The following is a 23,698-nucleotide window of genomic DNA, read 5'->3' on the forward strand; positions in this document are numbered from 1 at the left end:
AAGTTAACGAATAGCATCTGAGCATAAATGTTGGGGTGCTGCAGGTGGGTTAGCGTAGTGTGAAGCACTATTGAGACTGCATCCTCTGTTGATCAGTTCCCCCTGTAGGCAAACTGGAGGCTGTCCAGATCAGCAGGGATGATGTTCTTTGTGTGCTTCAGGAGGATCCTCTCAAAACATTTGATGATTACGAGGGTCAGAGAAACAGGCACAATGATGGAGGGACAGGTTGAAAATGTCCAGAAAAACTCCCGCCAGTTGGTCTGGGCTGACACTTTATCTGGTCCTGCAGCTCTGCAGGTGTTGATCCCTTCAAGGTGGAACTCACCTGCTGTAGCTGCATGACAAGAGGTTGATGCTGCTCCTCCAACTGGGGAAGATGTACAGTCTCTTTGCTGCTCATATCAAAGTATAGGAAGAAGTTGTTCAAGGTGTCAGGCAGATTGGGGTCATGGCTGACCTGCTGGATGCCGTGCTTGTTGTCCATTATAGTCATGATGCCTCAACACATATTCTTATGGTTATAATTGTCAAAGTGCTTATTGGTACACTGTTTGTACCTATGTTTTGCCAGCTTTGAGGCAGGGGCCATACTGTGCTGTCCAGCCACCATTTTTGGTTTGGAAAAACCCTGATGGACTTTGGACAGTATCAGTGCAGAACTGTATATAGGACAGGACAGATTAAGTGTATTTTTCAAGGTCTGTGTCCACTTTGAACACTCCCCAGTCTGCGTGCAGTCCTGCATGCAATTAGCTCAATTGAGATGTGGTCTGAGAAGGCCGGGTGTGTAGCTGCCACAGCCTTATATGCTCCTGGGATGTTCCAGAATGCTATTGTCTCTGGTTGGAAAGTTAATGAATTTGGGAAATACTGCTTTTAGTTCTACATAAAAAGTTAAAGTCCCCAGCCAGGATCACGACCTCCTCTGGATTGGGACAGATCTGCCAGCTGATAAGCTAGTACAGCCCCTTTAGTGCTAATTTTGCATCAGCTAGCAGTGGGATGTAGGTAGCCACGATCATAATGGAGCAGAACCCTCTGTAGCGTTCTACACCTTAAATGAATTTATAATTTAATTTACCTTCGTTGGGGCACCACCTCTCGTCCAATTTTGAGAGGAAACAGAATTAGAAGTTATAAGCAAAAGGGAGTCTAATCCAAATGGGTAAGTTCTGTCTGAAGTGATATTTAAAACTTACAAGAATCATTCAACACTCTGATTCATTTTTAAGGATATTTATTTAACCCTTAAAGTTGCGTTCAAAACTATTACATGGTGGTTCTGTAAATTACAGCAACGTACGGGAATGAGAGAGAAATATATGGGCTTAATTAGGGTGGTGGGTTTTCTCCGTTTCACGGTCTCTGACTGCATGAGAAATAAAGATTTGCTTCTCTGAGTTCAGTGTTGGTTAATCCAATTCTGATAATATACTACACAAGCCAACCACAGCTTTCACAGTGAGAGAGAAATCCTTCCTTTGAGCCGAGTAGCAGAGGGTGGCGTGAGCGTCTCCTTGGTAACCGACCATCTGGAAAGTGGGATTCAGGTGTTTTCCTTCCCAGACCCTTCCTTTCGGGGGCAAGGTTTTCCTCCGGTGACAAAATATTCTCAGAGCAGGTCCCTCCTCTTTTAGCTTAAAGGGATAGTTCGCCTCTTTTGACACGAAGCTGTATGACATCCCATATTAGCAATATCATTTATGAACATTTTTTTATGAACATTTTCTTTTTTTATGAACATTTATGAACATTTTCTTACCCCCGAGTTACAGCCTTAAAAAATAAAGCGTCTTGCTTCTCAAAACAATATGCGTTCAGCCACCTAGCGATAGCCGCACCTGTTACAGTGTTTGCTGCTCGGAAGCAGGGGACTGCTCGGTCAGCACTTCGGTCTGCACAGTTTACACAGCACGCAGTGATGCGAAGTTTGAAATCCGATCTTTATGGTTTCAGGGCATGTCGGAACGTCTTTGTCCTAAGCTAATCTGTTATCAAGGTAAAATAGATTTTTCCTATTCCCGTATTCATTTCACATTCACAGGGTATACCGTATAATGAATATGACAGGCATGAACAATAAATGTAACAAAACAGGCATGAACACAAGCGTAAAGCACATACATGATCTAAATGAAATCTGTGCCGCATCCATATAACATGACGTTACTTCTGGTTAAAGTGAGTTTATAAAATCGGTACCAGTATCAGATAGGAGTTTGGTGATTACATGCACATTTTAATTCAAACTGAATATAATTTTGTTGGCATTAAAAGGGAAGAAACACACAGTTCATTCATCTCCGTTATGAAGTTCTGGTTACTGGATTATTTGAAAACAGGGTGATTCCAACCCAGAGGTTCGTTATCAAGGTCCTCTCGGTGGCACTGTGGCTCCATGACATGATTGCTTAGGTCATGATGACTTGGTAACTTCTCTGGCGTATCACATACAAAGTGGGGAAAAGTCTTAAAATGCTACTTAGGGTGTTCATGATTGGGTTTCCATACTGGTCTGCAGATATGAAACACGCTTATTATAGTTCCATTAATCCCTCTGAAGTTGGATTCTGAGAGTTTGGTTATTTTCCAAGGGTGTGGAATTTGAGTCTGGATTCTTTCATCCTTGTAGGTGTCAGGTTTAATTTACACCTTCTAGATAAAAAGGGGCTGTTTTCTCTTGGGGCGGGTTTCTCCCTCGCTTTGGTGAACAGGGGTCAGCTTTTGCGTATTTCCAAACAAGCCATTTTGAGGCACACAGATGGTACGCTTATCTTAAGCAAACCTCTTTAAGGGTGAAAAGGGTTTCACTGGAATGTTTATCCAAAGCCTTTCTCAGGTTGTAAATTATGCGTTCTGTTTTTGAAGAGAGAAAAAGGAGAAAAAGGGGTTTGAGAGATCTCCTGTCTTGTCAGGGTCACTCATACAGTATGACCAGCAGACACTTCTGGATATACGATTGTCACTTGAAAAGGATTATTTCACGAACTTTCATTCAACTTTCCGGGGTGCGAGCTCGGACTGCAGCAGGCTCTTTGTTGTTCTGCCGCTTTGTTTACCTACAAGATGGAGGAGGAAGAAACGAGGTTGACGTGCTGGAGTCCTCGTTCGTACTCGAAAAAGGTACTTCAAACCCACTCTACCAACCATCTTACTTGCCAACAAGATGGATGAACTAAATGCACGGACCAAATTTCAATGGGACATCACTAACTGCTGTGTTTTGGCATACGTGGAGACGTGGCTCGTCCCAGAGATACCCGACACAGCTGTTACACCGTCGGGATTCAACATATTCCGCCAGGACAGGACTGCTGACTCAGGCAAGTGCAGGGGCGGAGGGGTCTGTGTTATGGTTAACTTCTTATGGGCTACAGATATAACAGTACTGGCATCTCACTGCTCTCTGGTCCTTGAGCTGCTAACTGTAAAAATCAGACCCTTCTATCTACCGCGGGAGTTTACTGCAGTCATCATGACGGTGGTCTACATCCCCCCTCAGGTGGATAAGGCTGCTGCTTTGGATGAACTGTATGATATTATCAATGGTCTGGAGAATGTGCACCCAGAGGCAGCCTTCATTGTTGTTGGAGATTTCAACAGAGTTAACATGAAGAAGGTCCTGATCAATACCATCAGCACATTGATTTCCCTACACGTGGAGACCAGACCCTTGATCACTGCTATACTGGGCAGTTATAAACCCCTCCCCCGCCCTGCTTTTGGAAAAACAGATCACACCTCCATTCTTCTCCTCCCTGCATACAAACAAAAGCTGAAACAGGTCAGACCAGTTATGCGGACAGTCTATCAATGGTGTGATGAGAGTATGGAGGCTCTCCAGAACTGTTTTGACACCACTGTATAATATGTTTGTACAAAATGTATATTGTAGTATCCATATTGCCTATTTATTGTTACTGTTACTGTTGTGTTAGAGTACTTATGTCATGACATGGCATGTTATGGTAGCTGCTGTATGGTGTCCTGTCCTAAGAATTTCAGTGTCCAGTCCGACTCTGTTGTTCTGTGTATCAGACAATAAAAGACTTGACTTGACTAGGTCCTGAGCATGCTACACCTCTTACCATTTTGAATGGTCTGCAAGTTCTGGTCAAGGCTGAGAAGTGTGATCCCCCTCTAGTTGGAAAACACTCTCTGCTCCCCTTTCTTAAAAATGGAAACTTCCACCCAGGTCTGCCACTCCACAAGAGTTGACCCAAAACACCATGCAACATTAAAGGACAAGTTCACTATTTAAGACCTTGAGTCCCAGTTCCAGCTTGTTTATCAAGAATAAGAAATGAGGAGACCATTTTCACAACAATAGCTAATTTCTATCCATTTTGGCTGTTTTCGCTGGTCCAGCCTGCTGCTACAGACAGGGTTCCATTGGGCACTCTGTTCAATGTCCTTAAAACAATACTAATGTTAATTTTAAAGAAAAGGTCAACTCACCGGGTGGTTAGTGGTATTAAAAAAAAAAATGTCGGCGCATTTTATGGTTTTCCATCCGTGTAATCCGTGTTCTTTGCTGTTCAGGAACTATTTTTCATGCTAAATCACGACGCACGTAAACATCCGCTCTATATTTGAGTCTGAGGCTCTAGCCCACCCCCGGCCACCAGATGGCGACAACCACTTCCGTACAAGGACGCTCTATCTGCGTAGAAGAAGGATGATAGACTGATATGGTAGCCAATACCAATACACCATTGAAAAGGGGAGGGTCCTGGCAACAAAACAACAACAAAACAAGCGTGCATCGATGTGGGTCAATACAACTCGCGGAAACTTGGTCGACTACGGAACACCTTAAACTGAAGAATTGAAAATGGGAAGAACTTGTGTTGTTCCTGGCTGCGGTAAAATCCCCCCCAAAAGAAGTTGCCATCGGTTTCCTTTCGCCAACAAGTGCTGTGTGAAGTTATGGCTGTCCTTCCTTGGCTTTGACATAAACACACCAATCGAAGTTCTTCAGCAAGCCGACCATCGTGTTTGTGCCCTCCACTTTGTACGTGCAGGAGCTGAACGCCGAACAGCGAATCCGAAAAAACTATTTCTAAAAAAGTCAGCTGTACCTACGCTGAAGGGACCAACGCTTCGTGTACCAACGCTGGACGACGAAGACTTGGGGGTAAGCTAACCTACGTTTATTACGTTGTTATTTGTATGACTATAGCATGACTCAAATGTTATAATACTGACTCAAATCATCGATTCAGCTTTTGATTTTTTTATATTTAGATATTCATGGTTATGAAGGTAGTTATTACTATTATCTCTACTCAAAATAACGTTTGTAGAATGGGTTCTTGCGGCCAACCTCTTCCTTTTTTTTAAAGTAGCCTTGTGTGCTCACTGCTCAACACTTTCTGGAAGCCATTGTCATGTAAATGTTAGTACAGTAGGGTCCCTGCGTGGGGGGAGAGTGGCATTCATGTAGAGGCACAGAGAGTAGATGATATCAAGGCACTCTGATTGTTTATCTGTTGTCCCACAATGAGCCAAAGAGCCACCGATGTAAGCAATGACTTCATGACCCCTTATACAATAACCTAACCACAAATGTGTAGTTTAGCACATCTTCTAAAATGACCCAACAAAAATAAGTTTCCCTGACTGGACCCGGGGCTGGACCACACTGAGGCTGGGATGAGCCTACATTGTGGGACTGAAGTGTTTGTTATGTAGACATGTTTTTTTTTTTTAAATATATATATTGTCACCCTCCTGACAAAGAACAATGGTATCATCTACTCTCTTTGGCTCCACATGAATACCACCCTCCCCCTACTGTACTAGCATTTACACGACAATGGCTTATGTATATATGTGTGTGTGTGTGTGTGTGTGTGTGTATGTGTATATTTTTATATATATATATATATATATAAAGATTATGTATACATATAAAGATTATATATATAACAATAATTGCAAACCTGTATTTTTCAGTAATAATGACGTTGTTGTGCTTTTCAACTTTTTTCAGGCTGCTGGTGGCACAGAACCCTTTGTTTTTAAAACTCCCCTTACCTCAACTCCAACAAAAGACATGCCTTCTACGTCTACTGCGACCTTGATGATCACCAGCCCAGAGCAACAGCCTCATCAACTCAACAAACCCCCAAGGAAGTCCTTATCTGGCAGTTACCTTGCTTTCCCTGTGATCAGGGAGAGCCGGTCACTTTCTGTAAGTTATTGTATTGTTTTTGTCTTATTCTTGAGATGCAATGTTTATTACTACTAGAATTTTAATAATCCCCTTTGTTTCACATTTCGACAGCCTGATGATTGTGAAACTGAGAGCCAGATGGACACCAGCATGACCTCAGTCATTGAGGATGACCTGAAGGACATGAGCTTCAGCCTCAGTCAACAATCCACTTCAAGCACAACTTCAAGTTCTAGTTCCGCAGAAAGGCAAGCGGAGTGGGATGAAAAGAAGTGGATTGTGAATGAGTCCCGAATCATGGCCCTGTTTAAAACATGCCATACATGTGCCGTACCCATCACTGATAAACAGGTGACAAATTCTGGCAGCCAAATCAGTGTCGATTGGACATGTATGAACAATCATCATGGAAGGTGGTCTTCATGTCCTAATGTGAGAGGAGGAGCAGCACAGAATAACCTGCTTATTTCTGCGGCTACACCGTTCTCGGGATCAACCTTCACAGAAGTACAGGAGTGGGCCAGAATACTGAACCTGCAAATCATGGAGAAGACAAAATTCTACTTTGTCCAATCTGAACACCTGCTTCCAATAGTCTACTTTGCATACATGAATCATCATGAGAATCTTCTCAAGCGTGTTGCAAGACAAAAGGCTGAAGGCGGGTCCATAGAGCTGTGTGGAGATGCCAGGTCTGACTCTCCAGGTGAGTGTCTTATTTTCTCCATAGTGCATGGACGTATGGATTGTGAGATTGTTAGAAGTGTTTTCCTCTGGATAAAAAATGATGACTCAAACATTGTTACACTTACATTCTACAGGCTACAGCTGCAAGTGTTCAACTTATTCATTTCAGCTTCTGGACAGTAAGGAGATCCTCCACTTTGAACTACTACAGGTAAAAACAATATTGTAGATCAAATGAAATTCAGTAACTGTATTATGTTTTTTTTTCACTTGTACTTTTTGGGTAGATTTACATTTAGTCCCTTTCATCCCTAAACAATGCCAGGAAACAGTTAATCCACAACAAATTGAACTGGTTCAGTTCAAATGTGTGTGGAGCAACTGTTCCTAGGCCGTTTTTATGGCTGAAAGGGCCAACTTGCGAAGCAACCCTTAGGGCCAAAGAGGAATTGTGTTGCAAAATGTAAAGTCTATTGCTCATTTATTCTATTCTTTTTCTTTAGGTAACAGAAGCTAGCAGTTCAGTCGCCATGGAGTCCCAAGGCTTTAGGAGGGGCCTCAACCATCTAATTTATGACGAGGGGCTAGACATAGATCTGATCACCACAGACCGGGCCCCATCAGTAAGAAAAATAATGTGTGAGGAATTCCAGATGATTCACCATGAGCTTGGCATGTAGCAAAAGGTAAATAGTTCTACCAGAACAATTTAATTTTGGAGTGACTCAATTACTATTATTCAATCCTAATCCGATAGACCGGCCATTTATCAAGACACTATGTGTTGTCCTGTGAACGAGAATCTACACATTTGGCACACCCACATTTGTTAATTATCTATGTTTCTGCTTCTATTACACACAGGCATAAAGAAAAAAATGATTGCACTCGCCAACAAGAAGGAAAATCAGGACCTGTACCCATGGATTCGGTCGATCCTCAATCACTTCTGGTTCTCCTGCTCAACTTGTGGTGATAGTGCTGAGGTAATAATCTGATTGTATGACGAATATATAAAGTTAACCAACCTATGCAGTCAATTAAGCATATGAACTATTATTGTTGATACATGTATCCTTGAAATGCAATGTATTATACAGGAACTGAAGCGGCGGTGGACATCGGTTCTCCACCACATCTGTGGCGAACACACGTGGGAGCAGGACGGTCAAAAGTGGGCATGTCATCACCCTGCTTTACATCCAGATGACCAACGGACGAAGCGATGGTTTGACCCAGAGTCCCCAGTCTTCAGGGCTTTACAGACGGTTGTGGTAGATAAGAGACTTCTGAAAGACCTAGAGCACATGACTCACTTCAAGCACACAGGTATGTAGCTTATATGGAAAAAAGGCTTCCGATGAGTACAATAAAAAATACTTCATTCCAATCGTTAGCAGTAAGAAGGTTCACAATGAACCCTTTGAAACCCCTGTTTCTCAACGCACACCCAAACTATCAACACCCACTTTATATACAAAATTTCCCAGTGTTGTTTTAGTGTATCGTTACAATCTCTTATGTTTTTTGAGATAAGATTTCTTATATCACTCTCAGTGTCTAATGAAACCCTATCATTTACAGGTGCTTTGGAGGTCTACCACAACGTCATGCTGAAGTATATGCCTAAAAGACTGCACTTTGGATACAACACCATGGTGGCTCGAACACAACTGGCCATCCTGGACAACAACTACAATGTTGGCCGAGAGCAGGCAAAGACTTCTGAAAGTATTGAGATTTTATATGTAAGCCACTAATAACTAATAGTGTTTGTGTAACAACTTTACTAATACATAAAATTCTCTCTCAAGGTGTTCCAAGATACAAGATGGCGTTCCCGAAACAGAGCAAGGAATGGATCGTGAAGAAGATCTATGAGCCCACAAGCCAGAACTTCACCCACCACCTTCTGGAACGCCTGTTCGAGAGAACTTAAGAAAGGGAACCGCAACAGATGCCCCAGGTCCAGCATCCCCCAAACATTGCATCAAGGGAGAAACCCCCCAAAGAGGATCTAATTAAAACACACACGTCACGATTCACTGACACCGATGCATAACCTGTTTTTATTCTATTGAGTTGTTGTTGTTGTTGTTGTAAATATAAAAGAATAAGAAATAGGCAAATAAAAATGTCTCCTTCTACAATTACTATATTCGATTCAGTTGTTGTTGTTGTAAATATAAAAGAATAAGAAATATGCAAATACAGATGTCTCCTTCTACACTTACTATATGAAAATGTTACTGTGGTGTGCACTTCATAAATGAAAGCAAAGGGAGTTTGAAAATAGCTTTTTATTTAAAAATATCAGAAGCAGTTGCAAACTTGAATACTGAGTTAGATAGTAACAGGTGGGTAAGAATAATTCAGAATAACTCCTCTATATCACTTTGTTTGAATAATACTGATGTGGATAGGAACAGGTGGGTAAGAATAATTCAGAATAACTCTTATATATCACTTGGTTTTAATAATACTGAGGCAGATAGGAACAGGTGGGTAAGAATAATTCAGAATAACTCTTCTATATCACCTGGTTTGAATAATACTGAGGTAGATAGGAACAGATAAGAAATATGTAAATACAGTTGTCTCCTACACTTACTATTTGAAATTGTTACTGTGGTGTGCACTTTATAAATGAAAGCAAAGGGAGTTTGAAAATAGCTTTTTATTTAAAAATATCAGAAGCAGTTCCAAACTTGAATACTGAGTTAGATAGTAACAGGTGGGTAAGAATAATTCAGAATAACTCCTCTATATCACTTGGTTTGAATAATACTGAGGTAGACAGGAACAGATAGGAACAGGTGGGTAAGAATAATTCAGAACAACTCTTCTATATCACTTGGTTTGAACCCCGCATAATGTCCAGTGGGGGATGGGAACACATCCCTAATAGCCCACACCAAGCAACTGGGCAATACACGTCTATTTCCTCTTCCAAGTGGTTCGCCTTTGAGGGCCCACTCCAGTATGATACGATACGCCACAAGTCGGTATTGCCTGAGGATTACAAAACAGAGCATAGAAAGTGTCAGCAACTAGTCAGTGCCTGAAAACAATGTCTGTCTAGAAACGTATTACACATATTGCTAATAATAGGAAATGCAATAAAGTCTAGCTTACCTTTCTGACAACTGGCCATTCGGTCCTTCGGGTGTGAGGCATTTCTTCCAGTTAATTTTAGGGACCCAGAAGAATGTATCCAACACGGGTTTAGCCATTAGCTGAAGCACTTCGTTGTCGGTGATGCAGCTTGACGATACATCAGCCTCGTCAACCGACACATTCAGACTGGCCATACCAGCCGTGATCAGGAGATCCCACTCCGTGCAACACCGACTCTCCACCTCCGTCGTCATCTGCCTGCATTTGCCACATCCACACCACCATGTTCCACTTATCCTGGGGATCTCCTCTGCCGGGGCTTCAGGCGCCTCCATAGCCCTAGCCTGAGCCTCCACCTCCCTGACCCGTAGCTCCTCTTCTGTGTACACAGGCTCGAAACGGTATCCTCGACCGTCAAACTCAATATCGAATTCGTCGTCTATAATCCACCTTTCATATTCCATGTTTTGATTGTTTTCTTTTGTTTCTATATCACTGTTCAGAGTACAGTGGTTGAAAAGTCTTCCAAACGGAATACAATTGGATTACAAAATGCTAAATAAAGCAAGAAATAACTTTTATTTCGCAACGCAATTTTTTTTGGGACACACAGGAACATCCACGAACCACCCGGTGAGTTGACCTTTTCTTTAAAATTAACATTAGTATTGTTTTAAGGACATTGAACAGAGTGCCCAATGGAACCCTGTCTGTAGCAGCAGGATGGACCAGCGAAAACAGCCAAAATGGATAGAAATGAGCTATTGTTGTGAAAATGGTCTCCTCATTTCTTATTCTTGATAAACAAGCTGGAACTGGGACTCAAGGTCTTAAATAGTGAACTTGTCCTTTAAAGAGGCATGACTTTTCTCTGCTGTTGGAGAGACTGTGTCACTATGGAGCACACCGGGTCTCCATTTCTGGCCCCATTCCTACTGTGGGTAAAGGAATTGAACTTTTCAACAGACTTCTTGGCCTGAACACATGGTTGTCAAATGCATGCATCGCCCATGGGATTAAGTTCATTGATAATTTTAATATTTTTTGGAACTGTAAGGAGCGTTTCAGACCTGATGGCGTGCATCCAAATCGAGCTGAATGCAGATTACTTGGTGCACACTTACGTCATGCTGTTGGGACGGCAAACCCAAACATGACTGTACAGATTAGACTGAAGGACACAGCAGCGAGGCAAACAACCCCCAGCCCTCCCCCTCACCAGACCCTTTACTCCACATCACCCAAGGTCTCCAAAGGATGTCTCTATCCCAGCCAGGACTCCAGCGACCACCATCAACCGAGAAACGCAGGGCACCCCCTCCTCCTCCTCTTACATCATCTGTCCTGGCAGAGCAGGACACAAGGGGATGTGCAGGATGTTCAAGGAGCAGCACAACACCCAGAGTTCAAAACAAAGATAGCATGCCATGATGTGTTCAGGGTCCCTGTTATAGAAGTCTGATTTCTGACAGCTGTTCTGAGAACAAGCTGGGACCCAATAGGATTCCTGTATTAGTTAGTAAAAGAAGGAATCGAAAACAGTCAACCTGCTGGGTGACAGAAACATGGTTAACAGAGAGCACAAGTGCTACTGTTCTTAATGAAGTAGCCCCCAAACTTTAGTTTTATGGAGAAATGCCGAAATGGGAAGAGAGGGGGGGGGGGGCCTTATTTAAAGATACATTCCAGGGTAAAGAGATCCCATTTGGTGAATTCACTTCTTTTGAATATCTTAGTGTTATTTTAAAGGGTGTTCCTAAAATCCTGTTCTTAATCATTTACAGATCTCCAGGATACTGCGCAAGTTTTATTGATGATTTTTCTGAATGATTGTCTGTTATTTCGACTGATTTTAACTATTTTATCTTGACCGGGGATTTTAACCTTCACATAGATAATATGACGGATGGTAATGCCAAAGAATTTTCTTCTGTGCTGGACATGTTTGGTTTGTGGCAACATGTAACAGAACCTACCCACCTTCGAGGTCACATTCTGGACCTGCTCATTTCTAAAGGTGTTGATATTTCTTCTGTTGTGGTTATTGATTTGGCCTTGTCTGACCATTTTTGTATTTTATTTTATTTACATATTACTCAGAATGTTCAAACAACCAGCTTCTCAGTTAAGAAGAGGAACATTAATGAGAAAACAAGTGCTCAGTTTAGGGAGGCCATAGCTATGTTACCAACAATGAGCGCAGAGTCGGTTGAAGGACTGCTGGATCATTTCAACTTGAAAATTTTTAATGTAATGGAAGCTGTTGCACAAATAAGAATCAAGAGCACCTTGATCAAACAGAAAACCCCATGGAGAAACACCACTGCGGTCAAAAACCTGAAAAGAGAATGCAGGAAAGCTGAACGTAAATGGAGGAAAACAAAGCTTCAGATTCACTATGAGCTATACAAAGAAAGCCTGCGTAGTTATAACAATGAGCTGTGCAAGGCCAGACAGCTGCATTTATCTGAAATGATTAATAAGAATGTCAACAATTCTCGAACTCTGTTTGCTATGGTTGAAAAACTCACAAATCCTCCTAAACAGTCAAACCTAGACCTCCTCTCCACTGAGAAATACAACGAATTTGCCAACTTTTTTAGCCAAAAAATCAAAACGATTAGACAAAACATTCACGCAACACAGACAAACAAGAAAACTAATCTGTCTAAAACCTAGAAATAACTCTGACGTTATGTCACAATTTAATATTGTAGATTTAAAAATCCTAGAGGAAACAGTTGGGCATCTGAAATCAACAACTTGTTCTCTGGACATAATACCATCCGACTTTTTAAAAACTGTTTTTACCTCAGTAGAAAGTGATCTCATACGAATAGTTAACAGCTCACTGGCATCAGGCATTTTTCCCAAGTCACTAAAGACAGCTGCCATTAAGCCACTCCTAAAGAAGAGAACTCTAGACGCCTCTATGATGAACAACACAGACCTGTCTCTAATCTCTCTTTTATATCTAAGATTATTGAGAAAGTTCAACGACTTTCTGAATGAAAGTGGAAGTCTTGATAACTTTCAATCAGGCTTCAGACGTCATCACAGCACTGAAACAGCTCTGGTCAAAGTGTTAAACGACATCAGGTTGAATACTGATTCTGCTAATGTTTCAGTCCTGGTTCTGTTGGACCTCAGCGCTGCGTTTGATACTGTAGATCACAGAATACTGTTGCACAGGCTGGAAAACTGGGTTGGACTTTCTGGAGCGGTCCTTAACTGGTTCAGGTCCTACTTAGAAGGCCGTAGTTATTTTGTTACAATTGGCAGCTATGAATCTGAGCGAGTGGCCATGACTTGTGGAGTCCCCCAGGGGTCAATTCTTGGACCTCTTCTGTTTAACTTGTATATGCTCCCTTTGGGTCAGATATTGCAGAATTTTAACATCAATTATCACAGTTATGCAGACGATACACAACTTTATGTGTCTCTGTCACCGGACGACTGCAGCCCAGCAAAGGTACTGTGTCAGTGTCTGGAGGAAGTAAACACCTGGATGAGAGATAATTTTCTACAATTAAATGAAGACAAAACTGAGATCATTCTGTTTGGGAGCAAAGAGAAGAGGGTCAGTGTTGGTAAATATCTTGAGACTCGGGACCTTACAATCACTGACCAAGTTCGTAACCTCGGAGTGTTGATAGACTCAGATCTGACTTTCAGCAGCCACATCAAAGCTGTCACCAAGGCAGCTTTTTACCACCTCAGAAACATCAACAGAATTAAAGGTTTCCTCTCCCAAAAAGACCAGGAGAAACTCATCCATGCATTCATCTCCAGTAGACTCGATTACTGTAATGCTCTTTTAACTGGACTTCCCAAAAAGAGCATTAAACATCTGCAGCTCATCCAGAACGCTGCTGCTAGAGTTTTAACCCGGACTAAGAGATCTGAACACATCACAGCAGCTTTAAAATCTTTACTCTGGCTTCCAGTCAGTCACAGAATAGATTTTAAAAGCCTGCTGATGGTTTACAAATCCCAGAACGGTTTAGGCCCAAAATACATCTGTGATATGTTCAGAGAATATAAACCTAGCAGAGCTCTTAGATCCAAGGACTCAGGTCAGCTGGTCCAGTCCAGAGTCCAGACTAAACATGGAGAAGCAGCATTTAGCTGTTATGCTGCAAACAAGTGGAACAAACTGCCAGTGGAGATTAAACTTTCACCAAATGTAGACATTTTTAAATCCAGGTTAAAGACATTTCTGTTCTCATGTGTCTATGCATGAAATATCTTTTAACTTATCTAGACTGTTGCTTGTTTTTAAATTCATTTAAATTATTTTATTTGTTTCTCTTCATATTATTTTGTGTATTTTTAATGCTTCTTACACTCCCTGCTGCAATTCTTTTATTTCTTTTATTTCATGTAAAGCACTTTGAATTGTTTGTACATGAAATGTGCTATATAAATAAATTTGATTTGATTTTGATTTATGTCAGCTAAGACAGCCCCACCATACTCAGAGCCTTTTGCATCTCAGAACGAATCTTGTCAATCCTGGAATTTTGACACCGGGAAGTTTTTAATAACCTCAACAACTTCCACCAAGGTGATAACAAATCTTTCCCAAAATTCTCAGAATCTGCCTCCTCAATGGAGGACTTGCTAGCTGGATTGCAAAGATCCTCAAAATGCTCATTCCACCGCCCAACAATATCCTCATTCCGGTCAGCAGTTCTCCGACCAGGTCAAACGAAACCTGGGAACATCCCCTGCTTTCCCTTTCTGGGTCGTTGAATGGTTTGCCAGAACATCCTTTGAGGCCAACTGAAAGTCCTTCTCCATAGTCTCCCCATATTTTTCCAAAACCAAGTTTTAGCTTCAGCAACCACCAATCCTACAGCCATTTCAGCTGCTTCAGGTGACCCCGGGAACAATCAAGCAAGAATGGTGTCCTTCTTCAGCTTGACAGCATCCCTCATTGCTGACATCTACCAGCAGGTCCTTTGGTTAATGCCACGATAGGCACCGACAACCTTCAGGCCATAACTCCTGGAAAGTGCATCCACAATGAAGGTCCTGAACATGGTTAATTCAGATTCCATGTCCCCAACCTTCCCGGGTATATAAGAAAAATTCTCACGGAGGTGAGTTCAATTCAATTCAATTAATTTTTATTTGTATAGCGCCAAATACAACAAATGTCATCTCAAGGCACTTGGATAATAAAGTCCAATTCAAGCCAATTGGAATTCAATTAATTGTAATCATAATTATTCATAAAATAATCCAATTCGTTCATATAGAACCAATTCAAAAACAATTTCCTAGCTAAGGAAACCAACAGATTGCACTGAAACGTTTTTATTTTTCGGTCCAATCTCCCGTCCTGAGCGTGCCTGAGGCGACTGTGGAGAGAAACGACTCCCTTTTAACAGGAAGAAACCTCTGGCAGAACCAGACTCAGGAAGGCCATCCGCCTCGACCAGCTGGGGTTTGAGAAGACAGAAAGGAGGGGAGGGAGGGGGGGCGGCACTGTAACACCATTCAGAGGATATCTGTTGGAACAGGGAAACACGAGTTAATGACCACAATAATGTCACATATACATAAAGAGAGTAAAGTGAGGAAAGGTGTGACAGATGAGCCCCCCCAGCAGTCTGGGCCTATAGCAGCTTAACTATGGGATGTTTCAGGATCACCTGAGCCATCCCTAACTATAAGCTTTATCAGAAAGGAAAGTTGTAAGCCTGGTCTTAAGTGGAAAGGGTGTCTGCTTCCCGGACATTTACTGGCAGCTTATTCCACAAGAGAGGGGCCTGATAACTGAAGGCTCTGCCTCCCATTCTACTTTTAGAAACTCTGGGAACCTCAAGTAAACCTGCAGTTTGGGAGCAAAGTGCTCTGTTAGGAAAATATCTTACAATGAGATCTTTAAGATATGATGGAGCTTTGTCATTAAGAGCTTTATATGTAAGGAGAAGAATCTTAAATTCTATTCTGAATTTAACAGGGAGCCAATGAAGAGAAGCTAAAACTGGAGAAATATGATCTCTGCTGTTAGTTCTCATCAGAACTCTGGCTGCAGCATTTTGGATCAACTGAAGGCTTTTCAGAGAATATGTGGGACAGCCCAATAATAAAGAATTACAGTAGTCCAATCTTGAAGTAACAAATGCATGGACTAGTTTTTCTGCATCACTCTGAGACAAGATGTTCCTGATTTTAACAATATTACGAAGATGAAAGAAGGCAGTCCTAGAAACCTGTTTTATATGCGAGTCAAATGATAAGTTCTGGTCAAAAATAACTCCAAGGTTCCTCACTGTAGAACTAGAAGCCAAGGAAATACCATCTAGAGTAACTATATAGCTAGACAATTTCTCCCTGAAGCGCTCAGGTCCAAAGATAACGACTTCAGTTTTGTCTGAGTTAAAGACCTTGTGGACAGGGGCCTCCGGCAGACATTTCCAGTTCACCCTTACTACTCATTTGGGCTTACCAGGTCTGTCCCGCCATCTTCCCCCACAACGGATTCAATTCGCCACCAGGTGGTGATCAGTTGACAGCTCTGCCCCTCTCACCCGAGTGTTCAAGACATATAGCCGCAGGTCTGCTGACAATCATCTTTTGGCCTAAGGTGGCAAAAGACCAGGGGCCTCATGTACAAAGCGTGCATACGCACAAAATAGTGGCGTACGCACCTTTTCACGTCAACGATCAGATGTATCAAGAACGAAAAGACCGTGGAAATGTGCGGTGCCTCACGGCAGCTTCAGGGCTGGCTTGCGCACGTTTCTGCAGCTGTTGATTCTTTGGCGACACCTAAGGTGATGTTGGGAAACTGTTATTAGAAATAAATGTGAAAACAATTTGTCCTCAGACAGTGATGTACACATTTGAGATAGATGAACAATTAATACTGATAAACAATTAATACACCCATGTGTCTCCATTTACACGAGTGGATATAAAAGCAGCGCAAAGTGGTGCAATGCATACCATTAAAAACAATTGCTGCTTTAAAAGTATTAGAAGACTTTGCAAATAGTGCAATTCGAAGAGAGCGTGTGTTCACTACAACAGAGAGGATTTGCTGGCATATGATGGCGACTGATTCATTAGCCGTTTTGAGGGAAATCCTCCTGGAACTGTGTGCAGAGCTGCGGCCGGCGTTGGAGCGCAACACAGCGAGGAGGCATGCGCTGCCTGTGCACACAGGTGATGTGCACACTGGGGTTCCTATAGCAACCGGGGCATTCCACAGGGAGCTGGCCAACCGATTGGGACTGTGCCAGTTTACCCTGAGCCGAGCCATGCCAGCCGCTTGGGACAGAATTATTATTATTGCTGGTTAAACTTCAGTTTAAGATCTTTCTAACAAGCCCCTGATGGTCTCTGTGGGCAAATGTTAATAACCCTGTGCGTAAAGTGTGAAATGTCTTAATCAGCCTCGACTTTTCCCCGGCGCACTTCTGCACGTTACTGTATGAACACGTTGTTGTGAGTTACACAAAAACATCGGTATTTACCTTGGGGGTAATCAGAGTCACCCACATGAGCTCCCACCACCCCATGAGAGAGCAGTGTCACCCATAGTTGCCCCGACTCTCTGTTCAAACAGAGTCGGTCACCCCCCCACCCGCCTGTTTTGGCCACACTGCAGCGGTGGGCAACCAGTCTCCGCTTTACATCCACCTTAATGTTGGACCACTTCTTCTTCCCCTCTGCTTGTGAGGCTTCTCAGACCCCACAGCATTGACAGCCTCGCACAGGCTCTCCCACCCACTCCTCTTGCGTTTGCTGCTTATGCCAGAGGACAGCGTGCCAAAGAACACATTTTAGCAGGCCTCCACTTCAGAAAGTAGCACCGACATCTCGCTTTCCGGGAAGTTCTTCTTTTTTCCCGTCTTATTCATTCTTTTTTCTTTATTTTCTGACCGTACACAGAGGGGAATCGCAGGTGCAGGGCTCATTTAAATATGATTTGCATATTTAAGTAGGGGCGTGGACAGGGAGGAGTCGGGTGCTCCGACATGTGCGCTCAATTCCACGTTGATTGGGATGTACAAACGAAATGTGCTTGGATTAATGCGTGCGCACAGATTTGTACATCCGACGTTGGAGGGCATTTGGGTTTGAGCGTACGCCATGTTTCAGTAGGAAATCCACGCAAGTCTTTGTACATGAGGCCCCAGGTACACTTATGAGCCACCTTATGCTCGAATATGGTGCGTATAATAGGCAATTGATGGGAAGCACCGAAGTCTATAAACAAGACACCACTCGGATTCAGATCACGGAGGCCGTTCCTCCCAATCCTGCCTCTCCAGGTCACTTCATCACTGACCATGGGCATTGAAGTCCCCCAGAAGACAGAATCCCCAGGTGACACCCTCTCCATGATGCCATCCAGAGACTTCAAGAAGGCCGGATAAACTGAGCTGCTGTTTGGTACAATACGCACAAACAGCAGCCAGAACCTTCCCTCTTGCAACTTGCAGCTGCAGTGAGGCAACCCTCGTGCTGACTAGGTAGGACTCCAACACGGAGGTACTCAGCCAGGGGCTTATGAGTATCCCCTCACCTGCCTGATACTTCTCTTCATGTGTAACTCTAAAGTATGAGAGATTCCAGGTCTTTCCCTGCCAGAGAAGAGACATTCCATGTCCCTGGAGCCAGTTTGCGATGCCAGGGATCGAAATGCCCAAACCCCTGCCTTTGCCTGCCACCCAGCTCACACTGCACCTGACCTAGAATTTCCTCCCCACGCTTGGTGGGTCCACGTGGAGGTGGCTTCTTTACTCTTCTTCGGTCTGAGCCCGACCAAGCCCCAGGAGCAAAGGCTCAGCCATCAGGCGCTCACCAGCGAACCCCCATCCCACCAAGCCTGGCTCAAGGGGGTGCCCCGGTTTCCCTTTTCAGGGCTAGGTGGCTTTTACTGTCTGGTGCCGCTCCATCGAGGTGTTTGAATCACTCTTATTTTGGCCCCTCCCCTGAAACCAAATTTGCCATGGGAGATGCCCCCAACAACACTGCTTTCAGGATAATGAGGATACTCAAACTGACTGAAATGACTCCCAAGGTCCAATCAAGTGTACAGAAGACTTTAGAGCTGCTTATTTGATGAGTTCTCTTTCAAAATCAAATGTAGTCTGAAAACTTTTACTATCTACACACAAGGTAAGTGTACTCTGAAAGGACAAAAAGATTAGGGAAAATATCTGAAGAGGCATGCTGAAAAATGGAATGCAGATTGAACAGGAACAGAGTTTACTTTGTCAATGAAAGCTTCTTGCAGCTGTTTATTCACTGGCATAGTAGGTGTATCTTGGGGCCTATGACTGGTCTCAAATATAAAAGATCGATTAATCTGGCAGCAAGACTATGGCCCACAAATCCCTAAATTATCTCTAAGAACACTGTTTTTGTACCAAATTGCAACATGCTGATTATGTGAAATGTTGTAGTCCCAGCAGAGTTTAGTCTTTGACATAACCAGAACACTCATCCCTGAAATGTACAGCTCCAGTTTCAGCAAGTAAACAAAAATAATTAAGTGCCAGAGTGTATTCTACCCTTTAAGCCTTCTGCAACAGTCATCCATTTGTACAGCCTCATGATTAAAGAGTGGGAAATAAAACACCAGATGCTCTCCTGTGGGGAACAACTCTGCCATAACAAAGAAATGGCATCAAAGGAATCACTAACGTTTGGATTAAATAATGTATCCTGCATGAAAATTTAAATATACCCAGTATGGTTGATATTCAGATTAAAACTTTAAGATGAGAGAATCTCTATTATCCATCACAAAATATGTGAAGTTATTCAGACGATTTCCTCAAAATACTGAGGAAAGCTAAACATTGAAAATGTTTGAAATGGTTATAAATTGTAACAAACATTTTTATGTGCATTGTAGAACTTTTAAGAGCGGTTGGAACATAAAACTCTTTTTTAAACTTTTTTTCTTTTTTTACTGTAGCTCATTATTTTTGTTTCCAAGCAACAAATTAAGCTATGCCCACTGAGGCAGCATTTGATTGCACAGCCTTTAGGGATTTCTGGTAATCTACTAGACTTTACTCACAAGTACAAACAGAATCATTCAATCTATGTAGTCTTGTTGACATCCATCCTCTATCCTATCAAAATCGTCCTCCTCTGCTCGTCAACATCCACTTTAAAAGAAAAATCTTAATTAAAAGACAGAGTTGACAAGACTTGCAAAATTTTCATTATGTAACTGTATAAAATGAATTAAAAACACCACCACTATCAATCATTAGTGACCTCAAAGTAAATATTTTCCCATTTTGATGTCTCAACATAATTACAAAATGATTGTTAGTATTCAAGTTAATTATCTAAGCTCAGAGCTCTTTGATGAACAGCATTTTGTGATGATCTGTTCAGCCTTTGGAGCTTCTCCCTCTTGTAGTCTTGGATTTGTGTGTGGAATTGTGTCTATAACCATTGACGAGTCCTGTTTAATTAGTTTCTCTTGATTTGGATCGTAGGGTCATCTATTGAAGCGGCCTCCCAGTACTAACCTTCTTGTCTGCCTGTCTGGTCCTCTAAGAGGATTATTGCTCATCCATGTTCCACACTCAGTGGGGTTACATGGTACTGAAAGGATCGGATTATTGGCTAAATTACAATAAGACTGAGTTATTAAGTTCATGTAGACACCTTAATTGGACAAGAAATTGGATCGTATCGGATTACTCACGATCGGATTAAGACCCCGAGATAACTCGGTTGAAAGTCAAATTAAACTTGCTTGTAGACAGGTGAATTAGACTTTGCGTTCTGCGCATGCTCAAGATTTTTTTCCTGTGGTCGTAAACCGTAAGTCGGAAGAGACGATATTATTGTTGTTGTCGCCGCCGTCAGAAAGAAATAAACAACGGAGATGGAGAATGCTGCATTGGGCATCGTTTGTGCAACAAGCAGCTCATCACAGACCAAATGTAGAGGGACGTACCTTCATCTTGTTCTTCGTTCGCCATTTTCTTGAATACCTGAGTACCTGTTTGTTGTTGGCGGTGGTGAAGAGGTCAACAGGAAGTGGCTCTATTAGCAATAGTTGAAATGGGTACAGCCCCACCTATCGTACCGGGGTATGACATGCTTTGTGCCTATGATTCGATTCATTCACCACCATATATCCAAGGATAATTACCCTTGCTCAAATAAGGAGCAACTCGGTCTTATTGAAATTTAGCCAATAATCCGATCTTTTCAGTGCCATGTAACCCCACTGACCGATACCTCCCCCGCCTGCCCACTCCCTTTACCAGACCTGCCTGTCCGCCTGTTACCCAGATTCCTTGTGTTCTGGTTTTTGCCTGGATTAACTACCTGTCCGCTGGTGGGAGGGACTAACCTAATCTACCTGGATTTTGAATTATTCTCCAGTTATCATCAATAAACCTGAATTATTCTATATTGAATTGTCAATCCACTCTTTGGGTCTTCTTGTATATCAAACTGTGACACATTTGGGATATTGTCTAAACTGAAAGTGATGTCAGAAGTCATTCCCTTGACTGTATTAGAAAGATGGATTGAATCGATTTGAAGAAGCTGTGACATTGCTTTGAAGTATAAATGTACTATACACTGATTAAATATTCCTTAATTATTGTTGAATTATCTCCATTGAAAACTTTACTTCAAAGGTTGTGGCTGTGGCGAAGGTTTAAGGCGAAACACTACAGCTGAATAGGGTAACATTTTAAAATAATAGATATCACCGTGAAACTTCCTCAGTCAAATACTTGCACAAGTATGAAAAAATGTATTACAAATTTTTGATTGATGAATTGCATCAATGTACCATTTGCAAATTAGGCATTATCTCATTAAATATGCGCACATTTGCATATATTTCTGGAAGATAGAGTTGAATAAATGATAAAGCCAGGTGCAAAATTCTTTTTTTCATTTTGTTTACACAAAAGATGAAAAGAACATTAAAGAAGGATTTCAGGATATCTGCTTTCATTACCTAGGAAATCAAAATATACTGTCCATAGCCTTAACAACATAGATTTTCACCATATTTTTTTTTATTATAATGTCACATAAATCAGGCCAGGAATGATTTATTAACAAATCCCTTTTTACATATCTTCAAAATACTACTAAGTTTATAACTGGGGCGTTTGGTGTGAATAGGTGCTATATAAGCAGAGATATTTATACTGGATAAATACAAAAAAATGATTTTGAGAAAACGGCATTTAAAGATTGAAATAGGGGAATTTAATACATTTATATTGGAAACAATTGCTCAAAAACAGAATAAATGCTCAGGCCCTTAGTAATAATAATATAGAATAATAGAATATTATTAATATAGAATACAAGCTCAATGCAATACAATACAAGATCGCGTATCAATTAATTGAGACGTGAGACATGTATGATCAGCCACTGTTGTGTCGCTCAGTCAGTGGCACTGTCATTAACTCCCCATCGGTTTCCTAATGACAGTTTACGGTTAGATGTGCTGCTTCCCAATGGTTCATCAGCTAATTCAATTCAATTCAATTCATTTTTATTTATATAGTGCCAAATACAACAAATGTCATCTCAAGGCACTTAAATAATTAGGGAAGGGGGGGTTGCTTCGGAACCTTCTGCCGGACTCCAGCAGGGAGAATAGTCCATGGTTGGGGTCTGTGAGGATCTGGTGGGCTCTGGACAGGCAGCGCCTGTCTGCTATGTCTTTGATGGGAGCGGAGTCCCGATGACCTTCTCCCCTGTCCTCACCACCCTCTGCAGAGACTTCCAGTCAGAGACCTTACAGCTCCCAGACCAGAGGGAGATGCAGCTGGTCAGCAGGCTCTCGATTGTCCCTCTGTAGAAGGTCTGGAGGATGGGGGGAGGGAGGGAAGCTCTCCTCATCCTAAGCAGGAAGTGCAGGCGCTGTTGTCCCTTCTTCACCAGTGATGTGGTGTGAGGTGACCAGCTGAGGTTGTCTGTGATATGCACCCCCAGAAACTTGGTGCTGCTGACTGCTGCTGCTGGTGCTGAGGAGTGGTGTGTGGCTGGGTCTGGATCTCCTGAAGTCAACGATGATCTCCTTGGTCTTGTTGACGTTCAGAATCAGGTTGTTCCCTCTGCACCGGTCCACCAGATGACGCACCTCCCTGTAGGCCACCTCGTTGTTGTCCCGGATGAGGCCCACTACTGTAGTGTCGTCCGCGTACTTCAGGATGTGATTGGATCTGAAGCGTGGACGACAGTCGTGGGTCATCAGGGTGAACAGCAGGGGGCTCAGGACGCAGCCCTGGAGGGCTCCAGTGTTCAGGGTGATGACACTGGAGGTGTTGTTCCCCACTCTGACAGACTGGGTTCTGTCGGTGAGGAAGTCCAGCAGCCGGTTGCACAGGGGGGTGTTTATACCAGGTCCTGGGGGACCGTGTTGAATGCTGAGCTGAAGTCCAGAAATAGCATCCGCACGTGGGTGTTCTTCTCCTCCAGGTGCTCCAGGCTCATGTGTAGAGCAGTGGAGACGGCATCCTCAGCGCAGCACTTGGGCTGGTATGCAAACTGGAACGGGTCGAGTGATGGGGGGAGCGTGGAAATGATGTGGTGCTTAACTAGCCTTCCGCAGCACTTCATGATGGAAGATGTGAGTGCGACGGGTCGGAAGTCGTTAAGGTATGTGACTGTAGACGTTTTCCGGCGGACTTGAAGCACCAGGGGACGACGGCGTGGTTCAGGGACGTGTTGAAGATG

This window comes from Odontesthes bonariensis, chromosome 13, assembly GCF_027942865.1.
Source record: "Odontesthes bonariensis isolate fOdoBon6 chromosome 13, fOdoBon6.hap1, whole genome shotgun sequence".
NCBI classification, from domain to species: domain Eukaryota; kingdom Metazoa; phylum Chordata; class Actinopteri; order Atheriniformes; family Atherinopsidae; genus Odontesthes; species Odontesthes bonariensis.